Genomic DNA, 24208 nt, shown 5'->3' with positions numbered 1-24208 from the left:
TTTTTAATTTGTTTGTTCTGTTCTGTTTAAAAGAAGAAGCAGCAGAATACCTTGTTATTCAAATACAAGAGCAAGCCTAACCAGGAAGCTTTTATAAGCATTAGGTCTAACCACATGACTTATTCTCAGGGCTGACATCAGCATAGCTTCAGGTGGGGCAGCTGCTGGGACCCAGGGTTTCTAGCAGGGCCAGAGCCGGATCAGTGGGACGGAGGGCGCCTGCCCCAGGTGGCACTTAGATGGGTTGGCTGTCTCACAGTCTTTTCTATGGGGTCCCCGGTCTCTCCAGCTAAGCAGCTCTTCCCTTGCAAGGCATGGAGCTGCAGCCACTCCTCACTTGGCCTGTTGTGCTGCAAGGGAAAGTTGCTCCACAGGTGGGCCAGGAATATGCAGCTGCTGTGGGCCAGAGGCCAAGTCTCCAGGGGAAGCAAGGAGAAGAAAGGGTCAGTGGTGGTGGCCCAGCTCCACAGGGCCCATTCAGGAGCAAGGAAAGGTGTGCCAGCAGCCCTCCCAACCAGGCCACCCTCTGTTTGCTGTGCAGTGGCGGAGTGGAAGGAAGAGTGCCTGGGAGCCCAAAGCAGCCAGGGAGGACAGGGCGCACCAGGCGTTTTGGGGTCTGGCCTGCCAATAGAGATCTATAAAGCCATGAATAATATGGACAAAGCAGACTGAGGATTTTTTTTCTCCTGTTCCCTCAATAATATTAAAATTTGGGGTACTCCAATGAAAATAGAAATCTGTACGCTTGAGGATGTTGGCATAATGAATAATTTCATTGTGTGTTGGGGTTCACTGTAAGTCTCAAGAGCCAAACACTGGCTGCTTGTCACCATTTAAATTACTGTGCAATCCTAGGCATGCATGTTTATGCTCCTGCTGCTAAGTCCCTTCCAACTTATGGTGACCCTAGGATGACATTAACAGCCTTGCTCAGATACTGTAAACTGGAGCCTGTGGCAATTTTGTTGTTAGCCGCTTGGAGCCTGACCTTGGTCAGGAAAAAGCAGGATATATATCGAAGAGAGGGATATAAAATAATTACATTAAATTAATAAAATTAATTGATAGCTAATTAAATACATACATGTATACTTAGAAGTAAATACTACTATTAAGCTGAGCAGGAGTTACTCCCTAATAAGAATGCTTAAGATTACAGCTTAAATAACATCATTTGTGAGTAGGGTTGCCAACAGACCTGTATATTGAATGATGAATTTATGAGTACTTAAAATATAACTGGTAAAGGGCATACACTGCAACTAACAGAAGAGATGTAAGATTGTAAAAAGAAGAATGTACCTTATTTAGGAAAGAATGGTATATGCTGAGATGATGTCATCCCCCTCTTGTATTATGCAACTTTTGCCAAGGGTAATACCAAGATAAATAATGTTCTACCTGTTCCTTAGCTTTGTGCTTATGTTGCATATAATTGTATATAATAAACAAAACATTACACGAGCTACTTAGTAAACTGTGGGTACTTACTCTAGTGGTATAATTAAGCAGGGCAATTATGAAATTAGAATGCACCATTACCTACTAAAAGCTTGCTACAACTCAATTTCCCTCATTAAAATATTTAAGAAGAAAGGAAACTTGCAGGTTGGATATTCTGTGTTCCAGGAAGGTTACGGTTATTACAGTGGTTTATTAATAACTGTGATGAGATAGGAGGTATCTTTTTAGTACCTATTTTTGTTGTTATCATGCTGGCGGAACTCTAAAAACCAGTATGATTTTCAGCCACTTAATAGGGGTGAGCCATAGTCTGTTCTCAAACAGATCTCAGCCCTGGGAGGGTGCCAAGTTCTTGTGATCCAACCAGAATCTGAGTAAACCTACCTATTGTAGGTGGGAAGAAGGTATTGGCTTCAGAAAGGAAGCAGGGCGTATTTGAATCTGTCAGCTGGCCTAGCTGATTCCAGTGTGTCCTGAGCCAGTGGCACCTTCTTTGGCATGGTATGACTGGTCTCTTTTTCTTGCTGTGGTGAGAGGACTACCATCTATGAAGGAACATGCACACACACACACTTTCTGTATCCCTGCCCATTTGGAGTTATACAAGGAAAGCAATCTCAGGTTTCTTCTCCTCTTCCTTTCCTTAGATCTCTATGATGCAACAGAGGGGAAAGCAGTGGCATGTTCATTCACCTTGCCTGCCTATTTGGGCATATTGTACCCAGAGAGATAGAAGCAGGTGAGCAAATAGCACCTAGCAGTGGACTTCCACTTTATTTGCTATGCTCATAGATCAGCCAAGTGAGTGGCCATTACAATACACCCACTTGTGTGATTGGTGACAAGAGAGTTGCCACTGTTGTTTTTGTGTTAGGGAGGAGGGGATCGCTCATAAGAACATAAGAGGAGCCCTGCTGGATTAGACCTGTGGTCTTTTTAGTCTAGCATCCTGTCTCATACAGTGGCCAACCAGTTCCTCTGGAGGTCTAACAACAGGGTATAGAGGCCAAGGCCTTCCCCTGATGTTGCCTTCCTCAACCTGACCCTCCCTATCCTGGCTATAGAGCTTAAACCTGAAATTTACCGAAATGGCTAATTTCGGGTGTATTTTTGGTTTGGGTTTATCAATATGCACAACCCTAGCTGCCTGGTTCCCTTTGGGTTCAAGTTAAGCCCATCTCTTTTGTACAGGTTTGCTTTGTCCCAGAAAATTCCCCAGTGCCTAACAAATCTAAACCCTTCCTCCAGGCGCCACTTTCTCATCCACACATTGAGACCCTGATATGTGCCTGTGTAGTTGTCCCTGCACGTGGATCCGGTAGCAATTCTGAGAATGCTACCTTTGAGGTCCTGGCCTTTAACTTTCTGTCTAGTAACCTAATGTTTTTCTCCAGAATGACACGATTACATTTCCCAAGGTCATTAGTGCCAACATTCACCATGACTCCTCCCCAGCTCTATCTACCAATCTATCTAGACAGTGTGTGATGTCCCTAACTTTCATACTTGGCAGGCAAGCCACCATGTTGTCAAAACACCTGTCACAGATCCCTCTCTCTATGTTCCTCATAATCAAATCACCCACTACCAAAAGCCCACCTCCACCCAGCCCCTGGGGGGGGGGTATCCTCAATTTGAGAGGATACTGGTCTGTCACCCAAGGAAGAGGTACCCTCTAAGGGATCACATCTCTCCTCCTCAGACTGATGCTATCCAACCTCAAGACTCTCATTCTCCACTACAGCAGAAGAGCTGTCAGCACAGGAATGGGACTGTTCTGGTAAGTCCCTAAAGGACCTGTCCCCAAACCTCTCTCTCTGCCTCAGCTTCTCCAGGTGGGCAACCCTAGTCTCAAGGGAATGAACTTGCTCCTTGAGAGCCAAGAGCTCCATGATCAAGCACACACCCATGATTTCTACCTGGTGGGTAATCATACATGGGGCACTCCATTCAAAACACTGGATAGTCCCTGCTCCCCTGCTGGCTTTCTACCTTCATAACTGGTTAGTCATTTAAAAGTATTTTACAGTGCAATAGGGTGCTTAACTGAACCTGTGTGGATTTCTGTAGCAGGAAAGATACAGCAACACACCACCTCTGTGCTGATATGGAGCTTGTATGTCCTTTCTCAGAAACTCAGATTAGAGGGGTTCTCCTGCACCCCTTCACCCTCCCTGGCTGAACTCCCAAGCTCAACACCCCTGTTAGAAACCCTGTTTGAAGCACTGGTTGCAAGCCTCAGGAACAAGCCCCACAGGAATCCTGAGTGCCTCTTACAGAGTCAGCCCTTTAATGAGCTTTGACAGGTTGGAAAAGGGGCCCACAAGACCCCTTGCTGAGGGTCCCTGAATCTATATTGGGTTCTGTCCAAACTTGCCCAAAACAGCTGGGTTCCATCCCTAGCCAAATTCTACCGACTTTTCAAAAAATTATTTTGTAAGCCTGAAAAATGTGGGAACATGCATTCCTGGAATCTCTTCCATTCCATTCTCCCACTGTGTAGTGATTTCAAAGGCATTTTTTCTCTATCTTTTCTAAAATCCTCTACCCCAGAACTGATGATATTCTCATAATTTTCCCTCTGTACAATGAGGTGTCAGTCCTAAACCGATTTCAGGATTTTTTAAGGATTCCACTGAAGGGACAAGAGCATATTTTCCCACATGTTCTCCAGGCTTCCGGCTGAATGCTATAAGAGCTCAAGCAATACTGCTAGAAGCTGCCTTGCAGATGTGCCCTAAGCCGCCCTAGGCTTTCTTTTATAAATACCATAGGTTTGCCTTGTGGGCAGTTCTGTCTTTATTCTTTATGGCCTAACATAGCAATGGATGAACACAATATCTCCTGCAAATTCAAAAACTCTTCTACAGCATTTGTTTGCAGACATTCTGATGTTTTTACAGATCTCTACAGAGCTGGCAGGGACTTCATTATTTTATCCAGGACAGGACAAACTATTTTTAGGCAAATACAGATTTCAGTGGGAAGGGGGTTGCTCTCACTCTTCTTGGTTAGAGATAGGTGATTTTGTCTTCTTTCATGTTCAAACCAGCTACAGCTTGTTCGCCTATTTCTGTTTCTTGGCGAAATTGTATAATAACAGATTTAGTTCCCAACAATGAAAGACATGATTCTAACTAGGAGTCTAGCACAGAAGAAGAGTTGTTGGGATTTGCCGCTAAATGAGCAGAACATTATTCCTCTGAACAGGGACTATACTTTGATTGTGGGGACGGGGCTCCTGCAGTGACAAATGTTGATCGACTCCTCGCTTACATGACAATTCATTTGAAATAGCTTTTTTAGCTCAGAATAAATTGAACGACTACTTTAATGCAGTGGCCCCTGGGGTCTCTTTCCTGGTGTGCAATGGCAGTCATGAAACAGAAACAGTGGGAATTAATACACCTCGTAGTGAGATTTCCATACAAAAATTCAGTAAGGCAGCAGGAAGCGCCAGCGTGATTGCCTCCCCATCCTGTGTCTTATAGTCTGAAATGAAATAAAACAGATGGAGGGTGCAGGGCTGTAGTGTGTGCAGGTAGCTCTACATGTTTATACACACAGAATCCCAAGTGCAAGATGTTTTAATCTGGTTTAGGCTTTCTAATTCTGGAATTAAACCGCAAACACACACATACATACACACAATTGATTGTTCAATTGTATTTTGTTAAGGGAGACACCAGGTACACACTGCTGATGTTTCTAAGTCGCTTCTGTATGTTTGTATTTGTTTACTCTGAAATAACCTGACCTGCAGTGATCTTAAAAAACAAAAAGAGAGGATATTTGTTCTTTTGCTTAAAAATAATTGTTGTGAATGAGTGGTCAGGGATTTCATTGAAGTGTCAGTGAAGAAACCTATTGAGTCCTAAATGTTGGGGGATATTTCCTGATTGGCTGGAATCTAGCCTTTATAAAGTGATACCCCACAGAGCTAGAGAGCAGAGAAACTGTTTGGAGCCATTTTGACAGTTTTTAAGTGGGGGAAGCGATGAGTCACTTGAGGGTGAAGCACTTTAGAGGTATAACAGCTTGCTCAAGGAATCTGTCAGACAGTCACTGGTTTTGCTGCTTGTTATTTCCACTATGCTCAGTTTGTATATTTGTAAATAAAACAAGTACTGTAAACAGAGCTTTTGGGGGGCAGTACTCACCCATATGGAGTACTGGCACCTTTTCTGAGGGGGGAATTGGTGGAAATCAAAGCAACTTTATATACGAATACTAGCACCTTTTCCTTTTACAAAATAAGCACTGACTATAACCCAATGGGAATCTTCAGTGCTATTTGCGTAAAAGAAATGTAACCATGTAGCATTGTCCCTTCTACTTCCTCAGGTGAGGAAACTGAGAGTAGGTATACACGAAGTGTATACAGAGTGATACATAGTAACTGGTGAACTTATTGCCAAACTATTTTGAGTGCAGAAGTAGCTGTGTGTGTGTTTAAGCATCCATTATCTAACCACATTTTGATCTCTATAGGACTTCCTCTAAAAGTTAATGGCATAATAATAATAGCTCTTCCTGCCTATTAAGGACAGCACAAAACACCTCTCCAATTATTAAAAACCATGAAAGCTATAATCAAGAGGAACATGCCTTGAGAATTATACAATAAATTCCTTAGGACAGAGGATCGTGTTAGAAAAGTTCTTGGTATACTTGAGATAAGCACGGAAATAGCAAGAGTCCAAATCCAGGCCCAAAGTTCTTATCTTGCCACCAGCCTGGGTCTTGATTTCAACACATCTATTCCAATGCACGCATGCATGCAGACATACCCCACAACCAGTTTCTCTTAAGCTGAGACACAAGCAAACACCCCTTCAGCTCCCCCTCCCCCAACAGGGACAGCAACAAGGATCTACCAGCATTTTGTTCCTCAACTGTACACTTCAGTGCACATGCAAAAGGGAATGAGCAGCTGAAGTACATGAGGAGTGATTTTCTGCTTCTGTCTACAGTAGAAAGGGGCATCTCTCAGTTCATCTAATGGTATGGACACAGGGTCTTATTCCAAGACACTGAAATACTGGACAATTCTACCAACTATTTTGTCAGATTGCACAGAGAAGCCATTGAAATTCATAAACATCAGCACAACTTTAACAGAAAAGAAGAGAGTTTAAGAATGAATAAGGCTTGGCTTCCTGTCCTGAAAACCTCCAGACTAACAAAGACTACAGTCCACAATAGCCATGCGGATTAGTTTTGGATTCCACATGTTAACAGATCACTTCAGGATACAATGGTTCCACATTAACATACCACACCCTCATTAGCACATTATCTTGATACTTACAGGACAATGATGAGCCCATTACCTTTAATACTTTGCAGGACAATGAGTTAGCTCAAACCCAACCCCCTTCTGACTATATATTACTCTTCCTACACACTTGACACTGAGAGACACTGTCCTTCAGTGTTACTCCTCTGAAGATGCCTGCCACAGCTGCTGGCGAAACGTCAGGAAAGAAAATACCAAGACCACGGTCACACAGCCTGGATAACCTACAAGAACCGATAACAAGAGATAGTACTTGCTAATATACTTTTCTTCCGTGTCTGACAGGGATATACGTATTGGACTCAGAAATATCCAGAATTCAATTATGAATTTCTTGAATCCTTACTCAGGATGTTCTGAATATTTCTGAATGCAAAGTTTATAATGCCAGCTATTTGGGATCCCCTTGGTTCCTGTGAAAAACGGACACTGGGAGAGCCATCCTAAGCAGAATTACACCATTCTAAGTCCACTAAAATCAATGGGTGTAGAAGAGTGTCACTCTGTTTAGGATTGCACTGGGAGCAACCTGTGAAATGAAAGTGACACAATCTTCCCCGCTTAGCACCAGTGGCTGAGTGTTCTGTGTTTTTGGTGTTGCCTTGGTGTTGCTGGGGGGTGGGGTGGGGGTGGGGGGCTGGAGTGAGAGCAAAGCCTGTGAGTGATGTTTATCGGCACTTAAGGGATACAAAGGCAGGCACAGAAAACACTTTCTCATTGGTGCTTTCCAAACAAAAGGTGCATATAGCTCCTTTCTCCATACCATTTGTGTTAGTTCCTCCTGAAATGGCCCTCCCGATGTCCCTTCCCAAGCATCACATCCTACACTTGATTCCTTCTCCACCCCTTGATGAATATATTTAATATTTAAAAATAAGGTTGAGGATTAGTAGAATACAGATTAATTAGATTGTAGATTAATAGCAAAATTTTGTATTTAGTTTAGGCCCCTTTGGGGTACATAAGACATAAAAAATAAGATTTGTTTGATGGATTGATTGATTTGGATTAGATTTAGATGTTATAGATGTATAGACTTTGTCCATGCACGCTATGACTGCATGTGAGAGAGAGATTTTCATTTGTGTTTTCTGGCTATGTTCTCCTGTGGCAATCAGGTTGCCAGCCTCCAGGTAGGGCCTGGATTTTTCCCAAAAATACTCCTGATTTTCAGACTACAAATATCAGTTCCGCTGGAGGAAATGTCAGTTTCAGAGAGCCGGACATATGTCATCATATTCCCACTGAGCTTCCTCCCCAAACTCTGCCCTCCCCAGACATCACCACCACATTTTCAAGAATTTCCCAAGCTGGTATTGGCAACCCTACAGTGGCACATGTTTTTAAGGTGAGTGTGCTTGTGTTCCAGCAGGATGTAATGTGGCTGTGGTGGGGACGTTGACATATGAGGACAACTGTCCCCACTGCGGCACCCTCTATTGGGGAGGAGATAGAAGAAGGAGAGGGGGAAGAGGCAACCAGCCCTAGTTATGAGTTCCCTCCCCTGCCAATCCACCACCTGCTGCCTTGTTCAGCACTAGCACTGTGAACAAATCATAGGCAGTGACAGAGGTGGCATCTTTGCCGAGGTGGTGGAAGAGATCCTGATGGTTAAAGGTGGAAAGGAAGCGTAAGTAGCCCAGACGCAGGCATGGGGGGGGGGGCAACGCTGAAGTCCTCAGAATTCAGGAATGCACTGAGGTGATGGCCAGACTGACCAGCTTGTTGAGAGAGAAGACAACTGATGAATTTCCACGAAAATGGGAAAACTGTTTGGACTATGTTCAACAAAAGGGATAGATTTATAGATGTAAGATTTGGAATATATAAACTTATAATTAGAATAGAAGGAATTTATTATGTAAACCATACTGATAATATAGAAGACTTTTTGAGATGTACAATGAAACAGACTCCCCGAAGGAGTATAAACTGTGTGAATGGATGTGTGATTTTATGTTTGTTTGTTTGTATATATTGAAAATTTAATAAAATATTTTTAAAAAACAAAAAGAATTCAGGAATGCGCTGTTACTGTATGTTATTATGAAAATAATATGCTATTCCACTACCAGAGTACTACACTGCAACATATTCCTTTGTATTCAGCATCCTTACCATTATTTTCAATCATACATCAACCTGAATATAAGCAGAACCAGTGACATCATTAGATCTCAGCAAGCAGCTTTTCCTATTTTGTCTCCTTGTTTCTGGATTTAATTATTGATGTAAATGTAATCAAGAGCATATTTTTCTACAAAGCTCACCAAATATTGCATATCTCCTACTTGGCTATGCTAGTCAATATGTGCATCAGCATCTAAAAAATTAGCTGTATCGTACCTCAGCTACATTTTTACCACAGTCTTGTGCTAACTTCAGAAGAAAGTATACTTTCCCTGATTTTATTTGGAGCACTATTCAATACAATTGGCATCATTCGTGTACAAGCAATACAAATTTTGTTGCTCCAGAAAAAGAAAACAAATACAAAAAAATCCTTTGCCTCACCAGAATGGTCTGCGGCATGCACCAACACATTATTCCAGTTGTGGAGAGAGCAAGGTACCAAGAAAACCTGAGAGTTTTTTTTCCTTTTTTGTTGTTGTTGCTAGAACAATGGCTTGCCCACCTTTGGCACTATTATCATACCACTGACCACAAATATTAGATACCAGCAGTCCATACTTTTCCATCGCCCTCTCCAACACAATGCTTGTAAGATCTTTTCCTGTTGTATCTGTGACACTGAGAAATTCCAAAAAAAATCTCCTTTATGTCCACTGATTTGCCATTAACAAAGAGAGGGAGAATGTGTATGAATAGAGTGAGGAAATTGTCCCTTGGCCCTTGGGTGAGAGCTTAGCATCCATCACCATAAAGTAATAAAATTGTGCTTTACTGTGGTGAGAAGTTTGCAGTGTGACATTATTTCACAGCAGGGGTGGGCCTTGGCATGTTCCCCACCCCACCTACAGCTAACGCTGGCACTGAGTAGGAGTAACAGCAGCAGAAGTAGTATTAGTTGAGGCCTCCAAATCCTCAGTATTCTAAACCCTGAGAATTATGAGAGAGGACTAAATAAGGATGTGCACTTGAAAAAATAAATATATATTTTTAAATTAGGATTTCAGAAAGGGAATCCATACTAGTGTTCTGGTTTATATGGGTCCCCAATACCATTTTGGAATTAGTATTTGGGGTTCTGGGGGGGATTCCAAATTTGTGGAGTCCATTATTCACATTGGGGGACTATTTTTTTAGGGGGCTTGTGAACTGTTTTTCAAGAATGTCACCAAAATTGCATAAAACCTAGCCCTGTATATTCATTAAAGACCTCAAGTTTCAAGTGAATTGGATCAAGGGGTCCAATTTTACAGGACCCCAAACAAAGTGTTCCCAATCATCCTACTTGTCTCCATTGTTAACTAAGGGTGGGGGAATCCATGCTTTTTCAGGACAAAGAAACCAAACACACAAGAGCAACCACTGGCCAAAAACCTCCAAAACAAAACACAACCAACAAGCTCAACAGAACTGACATCAAATCAGAGAATCCTAGCAAAACCACAGGACAGTGGTGCCAACACAGCCAATGTCAAACCAGAGAATCTAAGCCAAACCAAATTAAACATGAGACTCTATTGCAAGCCCAGCAGAACCAATGTCAAATCACAGAAACCAGCAGAACCCAGAGCCAATATGGCAAGCCCAACAGAACCAATATCAAACCAGATAATTCAGTTGTTATGATTGGGCAGACAGTTCTACTGCTCCCTAACATTTGATCTGACAATTGTAGGTGGTGGTGGTGGGGAAACAGTCCTGGGAGCCTTAAAATGCTGGTCTTGAATATTTCTTGAATTTTTCAGGACCCATTGTACTGGTATTCTGGAAAATCCAAATATTGCTCCAAATACCCAATATATCCAAAAATACTAATACGGCATCTTTAGGATATATATTTGGACTGGAAATACACAAATGCACATCCCTAATATTGAATACTAGTACTAATAATAGTACTTCTACGTCTTTGGGAGTGTCCTTGTATCCTTACCAGTCTAGGATTCCCCCCTCCCTCTCTCTGCAGTTTGGTTTCCTTTGGATTTGTATTTACCCTCCCCACCATTTTACTCTTCCCAAAGGCAGGAGCAGGGAAAGAGGACGGAAGAGACAGGAAGGTGCCCCCAGAAAACAGTTGTTTGTGTCTTTTCCATTTCCATTTTAAAGCTCAGTTATGTTCTATGGCAGGGATGGGGAACCTCAGGCCCGGGGGCCGTATGCGGCCCCCAATGACATTTTTGTGGCCCTCAGGAGCTCCGGGGCTCTGCCGCAGAGGCAGCTCTCCCTGAGGGTGTTCCTGGGGCCACGGCTTGCAGGGGCGCTGCGGCGCCCTTTGGACCTTCTCTCGCAGACTGACGGCTGTGGTCGGCAAGAGGAGGAGGAGGGACACTTCCCCCAAGGCTGCCCCCTATAGCCGCAGCGTCCAGGAATGCCGGGGCACACTGTAAGCCCCTCTCGCTGCCTGTCGGCTGTTGAGCAGCGAGAGGGAGGGGGGAAAGAGGCCCGCGGCTCCCGGCAGCAAAGCTTGTGTGCAGGAGCCAATCGGGCTTTGCGGGGGCCTTTTGTGGACTCTGGGGTAGGGAGGGCATGGAGCCTGGGGCCAGGTCTTGTGGGGCCGGCAGGTGTGTGTGTGTGTGTGTGGGGGAGGCTTTTCTCTCTCCCTCTCTTTCTGTCTCTTTCTTTGTCTGTCTCCCTCTGTCCTTTTCTTTCCCTCCCTCTTTCCATTTCTTTCTCCCTCTCTCCCTTTTCCTTTTCCTCTGTTTTCCTTCCTTCCTTCCTTCCTTCCTTCCTTCCTTCCTTCCTTCCTTCCTTCCTTCCTTCCTTCCTTCCTTCCTTCCTTCCTTCCTTCCTCCCTCCCTCCCTCCCTCCCTCCCTCCCTCCCTTGCTGATTGACCGTGGGCTGCACCCCCCTGGTGCCTCGTTTGCTCGGGCCCACCGCTGGCTGCCCTCCTGCCTGGGATGGGGGAGGACCGGGGGAGTGGGGGCCCCCTCTAGGCATTCTCTGCGTGGCCTGCCCTGGGGTTGCCAACCTCCAGGTGGTGGCTGGAGACCTGGCAACCCTAGCTTCTCCCCCCCACCGGGAGATCTACACCTGGTATGGCCCTCAAATGATGTTATAAATGTGCAAATGGCCCTTGGCAGGAAAAAGGTTCCCCACCCATGTTCTATGGGAAGAACTGGTTTCAGGAGTTCCAGCTACATGTCCACATTGTTGTCCTTCCTCCCAGTTCACTTCCAGCATTGGAGGCAATGGAACTCAATACTGCACCACAAAGTATGACACAGTGACAGCATTCTAGGTTGATAGACCAGAGTGGAATGCATCATCCTGTTCTCTCCAGTCTAAGGCCAAAGTCACTACATCAGTTTGGCCAGCTCTTCTCCCTGACTCCAACATGCACTCTGTGTATTTTTTAAAGGATTACGCAAAGTAGTCCTGAGTTACGGAGCCTGATTTTTTAACACCTCAATTCTTATAACCCAGGAAAATCCAAAACTTGGCAACAAAAATCTTCTTACACCTTTGCACATGTAAGGCCCATTTCAGAAATAGATGGCATGTCTCTAACTGCCAAAAACATATTCCAGACCTATTGAAGACAAGTTTAATGACCTTGGGAAAGACAGTTAATAATCCCAAAGTACCATTCTATAGAAATTTATAAAATGTGTTTAAAAACCTCAAATTAAAACTTTTTGTAGGCATAGTATCCTTGTTGCAAAAGTCACAATAGCTGGCAAGGTGATGATTAGAGTTCTCTTGTACAGTAATTTTCACTTGGCAAAGTTAAAGGGAATTTGTATACAGAGCTTCAAGACAATTTTGCTAGACATGCCAATACTTGGTTATGTGTATCATGAATAATATATCACATTTATTAAGGGTGGATCTTTAGCATGAAATCAGTTTAAATTATTTAAATTATTTTTTTATCTAGCACTAACATTTAAAAAAATGTGGGTTTTGATCCCATTATGAACATGTCTTGTGATCATATTTTGCTACTCACTGTCAAAACCATCTACCTGTTCTTTCAGAAGGTTTAGTGCAGGGGTTGTATTTGGAAAAACACAAACCCTGTTCTGTCATTACAATTTCAGTGCTCCAATCTTGTGTAACCAGACAACATGCTAACTGCAATCCTTGTAATATGCATGGCTGCCATTTTTGGCAAACAGGGCAATGGGTATATTATCCTGCTTCAGTATGTGCAAGCACTCTCAACATCCAGGTTTCTGATTATGTGTACTGAATGTGGAAAATATCGTGTTGACCTATTCATGCAAAATGGTAACCACATATAATGTGAGAACTGGCATAGCATGATCTCCTCTTACATTGGATTGCCTAAATCTTAACTACCGTAGAGGGCTACACTAGGAAGAAGCTGAGCCCCAGTGGGGCTGACGGTGCCGCAGGGACTCACTTCCTTTGGTCCCTTGGGCAGAGAACTGCATGCCAAGCAAAATGTTTTGATGTGCTGATGTTTAGCATATGTGCCACCTTACTGTACAAAGTGTTTTTTTAAAAAAAAAATTTTTTTGATGTTGTCAGATCAATTATAATATTTATAATGATATTTGTGTTTAACATTTTATATTCTGATTGCAATTTATCTTAAATGTTTTTTTTAATCCCTGGCAATCGATTCCACCACTGAACTGCCCCTTATTGTTAAAAAGTTTTCCCTAATATTCTGCTGAAGAAGACATATTAAAAGAAGGAATGCAGCTGTTTTGTTTCCTCAACCAGGGGATAGGCTTACCCAATTTGGGACCCATGAAAGATCATAGGGAAATAACACAACTGAACCCCCCTTCCATAGTGCAGTTTTATGACAGTGCTGAGCTCCAAGACAAGATGAGAAGCACCTCAAAGAGCTAGTGCTGCAGTTCTATTTCACTGTAGTGCTATATGCTGAAATTTGAAGTTAACCTGAAATCAAATCCTGACAAAATAGACTGAAAGAGTGTGACTGGCTCATGGTCACCCAGTGAGCTTCCATAATTTGAACCTGGATCTTCCAGATACTAGTCTGACTAGGGTTGCCATGTCCCACCTGGCCACCAACAGGGGATGTGGGTAGGGTTGCCTGATCCAGGCTGGGAAACTCCTGGAGATTTGGGGATGGAGCCTGGCATGGACAGTGACGTCAGTGGGATACAATGCCATAGAGTCTACCCTCCAAAGCAACCATTCTCTCCAGAGGAACTGATCTCTGTAATATGGAGATAAGTTGTAATTCTGGAAGATCCCCAGGTCCCACCTAGAGGCTGGCAATCCTAAATATGACACTTTTAACCACTACACCAAACTGGCTGTCTTTGGGAAGACTTCATTTTTGGGGGGAAAAAAAAAACATGCCTCCTGTTTGCCTCAAGCCTTCTATCTTCCCTACCTCCCAGTCAATTCAGAGGCATACTCTGAGGGGCAGACTGGGAGGGGAAAATGGGCCCCAAAAAAGGGTTTGGCATGTTGACATGTAAGACTGCACATGGCAAGCAGATGTAAAAGATCTAAGTGACAGCCAGGTGATTGGTGGTGTCACATGACAGCTCAATGACTGAGCAGAAAAACTGGCTTGTACTGGACTGAGCTAGATGGTCCTGGAGACAAGGCAGCCAACAGTTGATTGGCTGGGAGACTATGCCAGATATGTATATAGGTGTCATATATGTATTGGGTTGTGGATTGTGAGAAGTAGATGTTTTGCATAGCATTCTGTCACTGTACAATAAAATAGCACTTTTATACTACGTGCTGACTCTGCTGTATTCGCTCACCGCTGGGGTGTCTGATACTTCTTCCAACCACCAACTGTGGCCTGCCCTGGCCTCCCCACAAAGTAGAGCGGGAGAGAGCCAGCCCCACACCACCATAAGACACTTCCTTCCCTGGTTTCTTCTGGGCTTGGAGTCTCCTTCCTTCCCTACCCTGCAGATTGCAAAGATTAATGGGAAAGTGAGTTTTCAAGCAGGCGGCTATTACAGACGGTGAAAAGTAAATAATTTTAAAATTCTCCCCGGGGGGGGGCATTTTTTGAGGTAGAGTCACCAAATTTACAGCATAGCTGCAAGGGACTCAACTTACATGAACCCCAAAGGTGGTAAAGTTTGGGACGGGGGTCCAATTTTATGGGTCCGGAAGAGGTAAACCCCCCTCCTCCATAGAGAAGTATGGTAAAGTTTTCAGTGCTTCTCTATGGAGGAGGGGGCAACTCCTTCCAGACCCCATAAAATCATACCCCTGACCCAATCCTCACAAAACTTCGGGGTTCATGCAAGGACAGCCCCTTAAAGCTATCCTGAAAATTTGGGAACTCTACCTCCAAAAATGCCTCCCCCAGAGCTTATTAAAAAAATTCCCATAGGGAAAAGCCTGGGGAAAGCCGAAGCTGTAAAAAGCTGAATACCTATTCTTCTGATTTGGCGACGGGCTATTCGGTTTCGGCTTTATTCCCAGGTTTTGGTATCCGATAAAACCAAAACTCGAATATTGCCAAAATGGCTAATTTCAGGTTTATTTCAGTTCAGGTTTATTGATATGCACAACCCTACTCCCTGCCCATGCTTGGAATGAGGTAAATTTCAGATTGTACTGATTAGTAGGCTTTGGGTGTCAGGTTGCAGCGTCTTGGAAGCAGAGAGGACAAAGGTTTCCAGGAGTCAGGGTCTTTTAGTCCAAGGTCAGTTGCCAGAGGTTTAGCAAGCACTATTAATCAGAGTTTCAGGCGGCGGAATGGCGTCAGGCAAGCGTTTGCTGTACTCCTTGCAGCCACGCCCAGCAGATTCCCCTGAGAGCTTTTTATGCTTTGCTCCCACTAATTCAGTCAGCATCCTGCAACAACTCAGCTCCACTATTAGCAAACAGCTGCTTTTGGCTCTTGAGGTGAGTAGTCTCCTCCTACATCGCTTCAAAGGTGTAGGTGAGCTGGAAAGGCCGGGCACCACTGCTTGCCCTTCGTCTGCTGGCTCAGGGCTGGGGCGTGACTGTGGGCTCAGGATGAGGGGAGGGCATGCTTCTTCACCCAGCTCTGTCTGAGCCTCAGTCTCTTGCTGGATGCCTTTAGTTGGCTCTGGGTTGGCTACACAGGGCCTCTCTTCCGCAGATGAGTCCTGACTGCCATCCAGTCCTGACTTACCCACAACACAGATGCTGTAATCCATCCCTAATTTTAATGGAGTAGAATTCTGCTCTCTGCAAACAGCTAGACATTCCTGTCATCCCTAAAGTATTTTCATGACGACTTACATAAGAACATAAGAAAAGCCCTGCTGGATCAGACCAAGGCCCATCAAGTCCAGCAATCTGTTCACACAGTGCCCAACCAGGTGCCTTAAGGACGACTGCCCAAATAAGACGACTGCAGCAGCACCATCCTGCCTGTGTTCCACAGCACCTAAGATAATAGGCATGCTCCTCTGATCCTGGAGAGAATAGGCATGCATCATGACTAGTATCCATGAATACCCCTTTCCTCCATGAATCTGTCCACTCCTCTCTTAAAGCCTTCCAAGTTGGCAGCCATCACCACATTTTGGGGCAGGGAGTTCCATAATTTAACTATGAGTTGTGTGAAAAAATACTTCCTTTTATCTGTTTTGAATATCTCACCCTCCAGCTTCAGCAGATGACCGCGCGTTTTAGTATTATGGGAGAGGGAGAAAAACTTCTCCCTGTCCACTCTCTCTCCAAACCATGCATAATTTTATAGACTTCTGTCATGTCTCCCCTCAGCCGCCTTAGAATCTCTGTAAATCAAATTTCATCCTTTGTCCTTTTTCAAGTTCAAGAATTTCCTTGGATAGTCCAGCTGGTTGCATAGGGCTGAATTCAGCCAGTAATAGCATAGCCTCCCCACCTTCAACATACATTCCAAGACAATCATGGTTGCCATCCTACAGCCTTTCCAGAAAGTTCTTGTCTCTTTTCTTCAACTGGTTACAGTGATGTTCCTGGGCTGCTCAGCTGAAATAAATTCTGCAGCAAATATCTCTGCCTGAGGGAAACTGGCAGTTTGGAGGAACTTGTATTTTAACCACCTCTGCTGCCAAACTTCTTAGAATCAATCCTGTACCATCTTGCAACATGTTTACTGAATACACAGACGTTTCCCTCAAGCTGCTGCGTGTTCCTGAGCAATTCTGGTCTTGTGAAAATATTATACACTCTCAGCCATTGCACTACAAACCACTGTGTAGGACATTCTGATGCTTATTTTTATTCCATCTTGAGAAGGGGAAAAAAGCACTTTCACCAAAGAAGGTTGACAGTAGAAATATGGAAAGAATTTTTTTAGCAGACATTTAAATATACCAGGCATCTTGAACAGCTTAAATCCTTCAAGTGTTTTCACAGATTCAGTCTCTGCTATCTGAAATCCCTGTTTTATTATAAGACAAGTTCATATTACCTCACAGTGTGTCTGAATTTAACCAAATATTCAGTAGTAGTGATTTTCCATACAGGAGGGGAGCGTGATCTGTATTTTTGGAATAACTTGTTTCAGTTCAAGTGAAAGAAAAGTAGAGAAGGAAACATTAATTTAAACCAAAATCCATTGTCTTGATCCAGCAGTCTCCTCAGTACATACATAGAATGAATGTCCCCAATTCAAAGAAGGAAGAAATGTATGGAGAGTTCCTTCTGCCCCGTCCATCTTGCTTGATATTAATGATGAATCTAGAAAAGCTGTATGTGCAGAATACTCCTGAGGTGCTGCCAGGTGCGCAGATAAGAATTCTGCATCTGCTAGCTGACAATGTGGCAGCAGCTCTTATCAGCAGCGACACCCAGTATATAGAATTCTGATACCCAAATAGTAGTTTGGGGATCTGGGCACCATCAGTGGAACACAGGAGCCTTGCCAGGCAAGCTATCAAAATAGCACAGTAGGCTTGGGAAGACCACTCCAGTCATTGTTAATTTACGGTTTCCTCACTTTGATGTTTGGGCTGCAATCCTAACCACCTTTATTTGAGTGCAAGTCCTTGTGAATTCAATGCGACTAACTTAAGAAAACATGCCTAAGGTTGGGTTAAGGATAGAGTCCCCAGGGTTTCCAGCTTCCAGGAGGATCCTGGAGATCTCCTGGAATTACAAGTGATCTGCAGACTACAGAGATCAATTCCTCTGCAGAAAATGGCAGCTTTGGGGGGTGGAATTAATGGCATTATACCTCACTGAGGTCCCTCCCCTCCCCAAACCCCACCCTGCCCACAAATATCTAGGAATTTCCCAACCCAGAGTTGGCAACCATAGTCCACTATTAATAGGGTGCAAGAATTCCTAGCTTGTTTATTTTTAGATATTAATACTTTGCTTTTCTCCCCAATGGGAACTCAAGGTGACTTAGAAAATTGTTCTCCCCCCCTCCATTTTATCCTCACAACAAGTCTATGAGTTAGGCCAGGCTGAGAAAAAGTGGCTGACCCAAAGTTACCCGAGGAGTTTAATGGCAGAGTGGGAATTTGAACCTATGTCTCCCAGATCCTAGTCTGACTCTCCCCCCACAACACCATGTAGGCTCTTGTTTGCACACCCTGAAGATTAAAGGGTCCTATGGAGGGTGGCTTACCTCCAGACTCATAAAATCCTACAGCCAGCCTCAAACTTAGACCCAAGTCATCCTCATCTTTTTTGTTCTCATACATTGCATTGCCTGGCAAGCGACATTTATGGGTTACTAGTCTACAGACAATATTTTTTTTTTTTTAAAGAACACTATATTTGGTGGGACTAATAAGCTGGCAAAGAAGGAAAAATACTACTCAATCAAAAGTATGATTCAATGAGTGAAATATATTTGAACATAAGACAAAAAGGAACGAAGAATGCAGGTCTGTGTTGCCAATGCAGGCTTTAAAATCTAGCTTTTGCACCCTGTTCTTTTTGTTTCACAGGATTGTTTTCCACATCTTAAAAAATGAAAGAATGTGCAAATCAAAGAGATGTTTGTGCTTTCCTATGTCCTTTAAGCTTCAAAGGAAATCTTTTTAGTCTTCCTTCACTCCATTTCAATGTTTGTATTAAACTTGGAGTGTTAAAAATGGAGTAACATCTAAGGAAGGTTTATTTAAAATGTTCCTTAGGCAAAAAGCAATTTGAAACTCGTTAACCAATTTCTCGTTTATCTAGTCATAACACATCCTTTATTGATGCTACTTGCACAGAAAATATGCTCAGGCCAAGAGTGTGTGGATGTCCAAGTGAAGTAAAGTTATTTCCCAACGTGTCAGAGGAGTAAACAGACTGGCATGTTGCCAGAAGACAGCCTGAGTAATCACCAGAATTAGTGCCCTATAAGAGGCTGATTATTCAACTTCTAACTGGGGAACGGGCGTGTGTGAATCTCTTTGAATTAATGGAAATGCCACAGAAATATAGTGAACGATTACCTTGTGGAAGAGGAACATTTGAATGTGTAGTGGTGACTAGTGAGGTTGCTCTATGGGTAAGAAGGGGAAGGAAAAAAGCAGCCACTATTGGGTGGCTACCAAAGAGGAGAGGAGCCCCCAGGCCATTACTAAAAAAGAATGTGAGGTGAAAATGGAAGGGCTGGCCTGCCTGGAAGAAAGGTTTTTTTTTTTCTTATCAAGAGCAAGGCTCTGCTCTGCCACACTCCCCATTGGCAGCTGTATTTGTTGTTAGGAAGGAAGCATGGTACAGCCCGATCTCGTCAGATCTCGGAAGCTAAGCAGGGTCAGTCCCAGGAATACCAGGGCTGCTATGGAGAGAAAGGCACTGGCAAACCACCTCTGTTAGTCTCTTGCCATGAGTGGTCGCCATAAGTTCGCTGCGATTTGATGGCACTTTACACACACACACACAAGCTGTGTTGACATATTTGTGAAATTTGATTTTTGTTGTTGTGGTGGTGTTTGTGTGTGTGTGTGTGTTTTGACATTGTAAGTCTGCATTGAGTGGAGAAAAATGGGTTACAAGCACCTGAATAATAAAATACTGGAATTAAGTGCAAGGCTGCTGATTGGCTCAGAGGGCTCAGGGGGTTGCATCAGCACCTGCAGTGAGCAATTTCAGTCAGTTGGAAGACACACACCTACACTGAGTTGATTCTAGCCAGCCACCTCTATGTCTACCACGCCAACAAATCTTGCAGGAGAGGACATGGGTGCATTCCCCCCACCCCACCCGGGGTTTTGGCTCAACAGCTTGATTGCATTCCTACCTATTGCTTTGTTTCACTGGCTGACACTGGAAGCATGTGAAAATGTATCATCACTGTAGTTTAAAACTGGGTGTTTAATTGTATGTGTCAGAGGGAAAAATTGCTCTAGCATTACTCAAAAAGGTAGAAATTGTAAAAAGACCTGTTTTAAGGCCATATATTTTATGTTATGTGATTGATGCAGAGTAGAATCACGTGGAAAACCTTCCAGTCCCTTGAATAATTGCACCAATAGAAAAATCTTGGCCAGAGTAATCGGCTTGACACAATGCAGCAATCATGGGAGTAGCACCACCTGTAGCTAGATCTCTTCATTTTATTTTTATTTACTTCATTTACATCCCACCTCTCTCCCCAATCGGGGCCCAAAGCAGCTTACAATATTATCCTTTGCTCTGTTGTATCCTTACAACAACCCTGTGAGATAGGTTAGGCTGAGAGTGTGTGACTGACCCAAGGTCACCCAGCGAGCTTCCATGGCAGAGTGGGGATTTCAAGCTGGGTCTCCCAGATCCTAGTCCAACACTCTAAGCACTGTACCATGCTGGCTCTCGAGCAACAATCAAGGGAATAAGAGCACTATTGCCAGTACAATATTTTTGGTGGATGTTTGATCATTGCCCTTCCTCTATACCAGGCTGCATTTAACTTCCTATTTACCATATGGAGGACAGATCTTAAAGACATTAGCAAACGTTACTAAGCATGAATTGCCAGAAGGATGCTTGAGTTTATTTGTAATGGAGACAAACGTTCCACATTTGAGCGAATGCTACAAATGGCTGAACATTTGGTGCCTTGGGCAAAGCTTTCAGAGAGAGTTCATATGGTTTTGCTAGTTGCAATAAGCCTGGCTCAAATTATGCATAATTTGGTTTTCACGGTTGGGTCTTGGATCACATAGAGTAAAGTATAATTACTACCACAAAGGAGAATTCTACATGCATTTTGGGGCATTCACTGTGGACTTATGACAACACTAGAAAAGGATCTGCAATTACTAGGAAATTATTTAAATACATCTTATTGTTTTTTCCTCAAAGGCAAGTGAAATTGCAATGAGTAATCACAGGAACTGTGGTAAATGGTCATCAGGTTTTAGTGCTATTATAAAATTAAAAGTATTATCAATTGATATTTTCGTGCCTTAGAGGAGGAAAAAACACTCTTTGGATTTCTCAAGAATTTCCAAGGGCACAGGAAGAGAAAAATGTGTACCACAAGAAGAGCCAATGTCCCTTTTATCGACCAGGGGATATACAGTTAACAATTTCCTCCAATACTTTAAAATTAATTTACAGAATTTACTGCCATGAAATATCCAGATGACTTGAAAAAAAGAATTAGATGGTGGATATCTCTCAGTGGATATTGGCCATCATGACTAAATGGAACCTCCATATTTAGATGCACTAGGTGACTAAATACCATTTTCTGAGATGGGCAAAAGTGGGGGAAAGTTGGTGCCTCCTTATTGCGCTTATAGGCTTCACAGGGGCATTGGACTGGCTGCTGTGGGAAATAGGAATGCTATACAAGATTAACCTTGCAGTTGGTTTGTTTATTTAAACAATTATCTGCTGTACTTTCCTTTATCAGCAAGATTCTAATTATATATTTTACAAGATATTCCAAACAACAGCCACATCTTTCGATTTATGAACTGCGTACCGGTTTTCCACAATGCTACAACAACATTTCTGAAGTTCCTGGACACGTGCCACACCTAGGTCTGTTTGTAGGTTGTGCATAGGGTTGCCACCACAATGCTGGTAACCAGTGACAGATTCACCCACTCTGGTGGGGCAGGTGATATTGCCAATGATGCAGTTCTGACTGGAGGTGACATAACTGCACCACCAGAGATACTCCAGCATTCAACCAAAACTCAATGTTTTAATCGTAGAGTTTTGACCAAATGCTGCAGCATCCCTGGCAATGTGTTGACATCAGTTCTAGCTGCTGCAGAAATGACATCATTGTGGCCCCAGCAACGTCAACGGCTGCATTCCACACCTCCCCACCCATTTCTCCCACTGAAGCAAGAGACCAGGCAAAGCCTGGTTGTGAGAGCTGTACTACACTGAAGCATGGCACTAGGGTTGCCAAGTGCACCCTGGCCATTTCATTAATTGATTTCTCACACTTATAGCCCGCCCTCATTCCCGGCAAGCCATTGGTGAGGGATGGGGAGATAGGATTGCCAGATCCAGGTTGGGAAACTCCTGGAGATTTGGGGATGGAAGCTGGGGAGGACAGGGACCTCAGTGGGGTACAATGCCATAGAGCCCACCCTCCAAAGCAGCCATTTTCTCCTGGGGAACTGATCTCTGTAGTCTGGAGATGAGCTGTAATTCCAGGGGATCCCCAGGTCTCACCTGGATGCTGGCATTCCTAACTGGTATGGACAACTGCCCCACATGTTCACTGAACATAGGGAAGGAGAGTGGACATGACTGGGCTGGCCCTGTCCCATGCCTCCATGTGACTGCCTGGATGTCAGCAAGGTGCAACCGTGCAGAAAAAGTGTCTGTGCATATGCCACCTCCATTTGATCAGCGACACTGTTTTCCAATGTTTCTAATCATAGGGAGGGGAGTTTGTGCAACTACTTCCTCCATGCAGTCACCCCTGCTCATTCAGTGAATCTGCAGGGCTGAATCTGTACCTGGCTGGGGAGATCACACTATTAATTACCATACAGTTCAACTCAATCCACAGTTACGCTAAATCCCATTGATTTCAGTGGAGTAAGCTTGAATAGGATTTCATAGACAAGGACCATGTTTGTTGCACATTATGCAAGCCACTTATTTGCTTGTGTAACTATGGCAAAAAAATATGAGCTGAATATAATAAAGAATCCCATGGCTTGCTCATCATATATTTATAATTTGTACATTACTGCACTACTTCTTGTTTACGAGAACAAAGTTGTTTTTCTTTCCTTATTTCTCATACCTTCTCCATGTTTACATTTATGCAAAATACTGAAATGGTTTTGATAAGTCCAGACAACTCTTGTATCCTTTATCTTGAAAGGTACAAGTGAAAGCTTCTATTAACACTTGCCTAAGTCATTGCCCTTGCCAACACTCAAGATAAGAAAAAATGTGCATGGATAAAAACAAAGTTTTCTGTGAACTCTGGGGATTATAGCCTTGCACGTTACAGGACTAGCCTCATTTTTCATTCATGTATGCTCCTTTATTGAACTGATGATAAAAGTATGTTTTACTCTTTTGGGTATTTTAAAAGGGGAGCAAATATTTTAAAAAAATTAGGGCTTCATTTAGCAGCATGCTATTGGAGGTTTTTGATCTTGAAAAGCATCTCCAGACTGGAAATTAATACATCCATAAATAATTGTAGCCCTTTTCAGACTCCCAGCCACACATCCCAGCCACACATCATGGGAGAATGTGCGCTGTGTCAGCCTCCCAAGATGCATAGTTGCATTTTTGTGGATGGGGGAGCATATATATCTTCCATGGGTGTACAGATTTGGTATGAATGAGCAGAACCCCAGATGTTTGAGGGTATGTGTTCATGTGTACCATAGCAATATACACATGGAAAATACATGTGTTGACCAGTTCACACAAAATGGTGACTCCATGTATTGAGAGGATCAGACATCGTGTGTGCTTTTCTCACCACTGCATTTCCAAGAAAGCTTTTGTTTGAATAAATTGGTTCTTCTTTAAGGTGCCACAACATTCCTTTGTTTTTTTTCTTGCAAAATTAATACAGAGACTTTAAGAAAGACTTTCTTACAGGGAAACAAAAACAAGTCAGCCTTGTGTAACCTTTTTGGACCTTTGTTGTGGAAACAGGACCTGATTATTTCAAAGCACTACATCAAAAAGGGAACTTGCAACTTCGCCCGCTTTGAGTTTTTACAGTGATTCCTATGCATTTCTATCAGATTGCAATTGTCAATCTGAAGTCCTATTAAGAAACCATTAAGACCATAGCTCCATGGAGTGCACTTTTTCAATCGATATGCAGGTAGGGACTGCCATAAAAGCTGCTTCCAAACTGTTCTTTCAGAGGCACAAAGTTCACAAAGAAGGTCAGACACAGAATTTTAAAGCAGGGGGTCTTCAACCTTGTTAAGCCCGTGGGCTATTTAGGAATTCTGAGAAAGGGCTGTGGCCATCACTATGAAATGGGTGCCATGGGA

The sequence above is a fragment of the Euleptes europaea genome, chromosome 3, assembly GCF_029931775.1.
Source record: "Euleptes europaea isolate rEulEur1 chromosome 3, rEulEur1.hap1, whole genome shotgun sequence".
NCBI classification, from domain to species: Eukaryota; Metazoa; Chordata; class Lepidosauria; order Squamata; family Sphaerodactylidae; genus Euleptes; species Euleptes europaea.
This window is presented reverse-complemented; position numbering follows the sequence as displayed.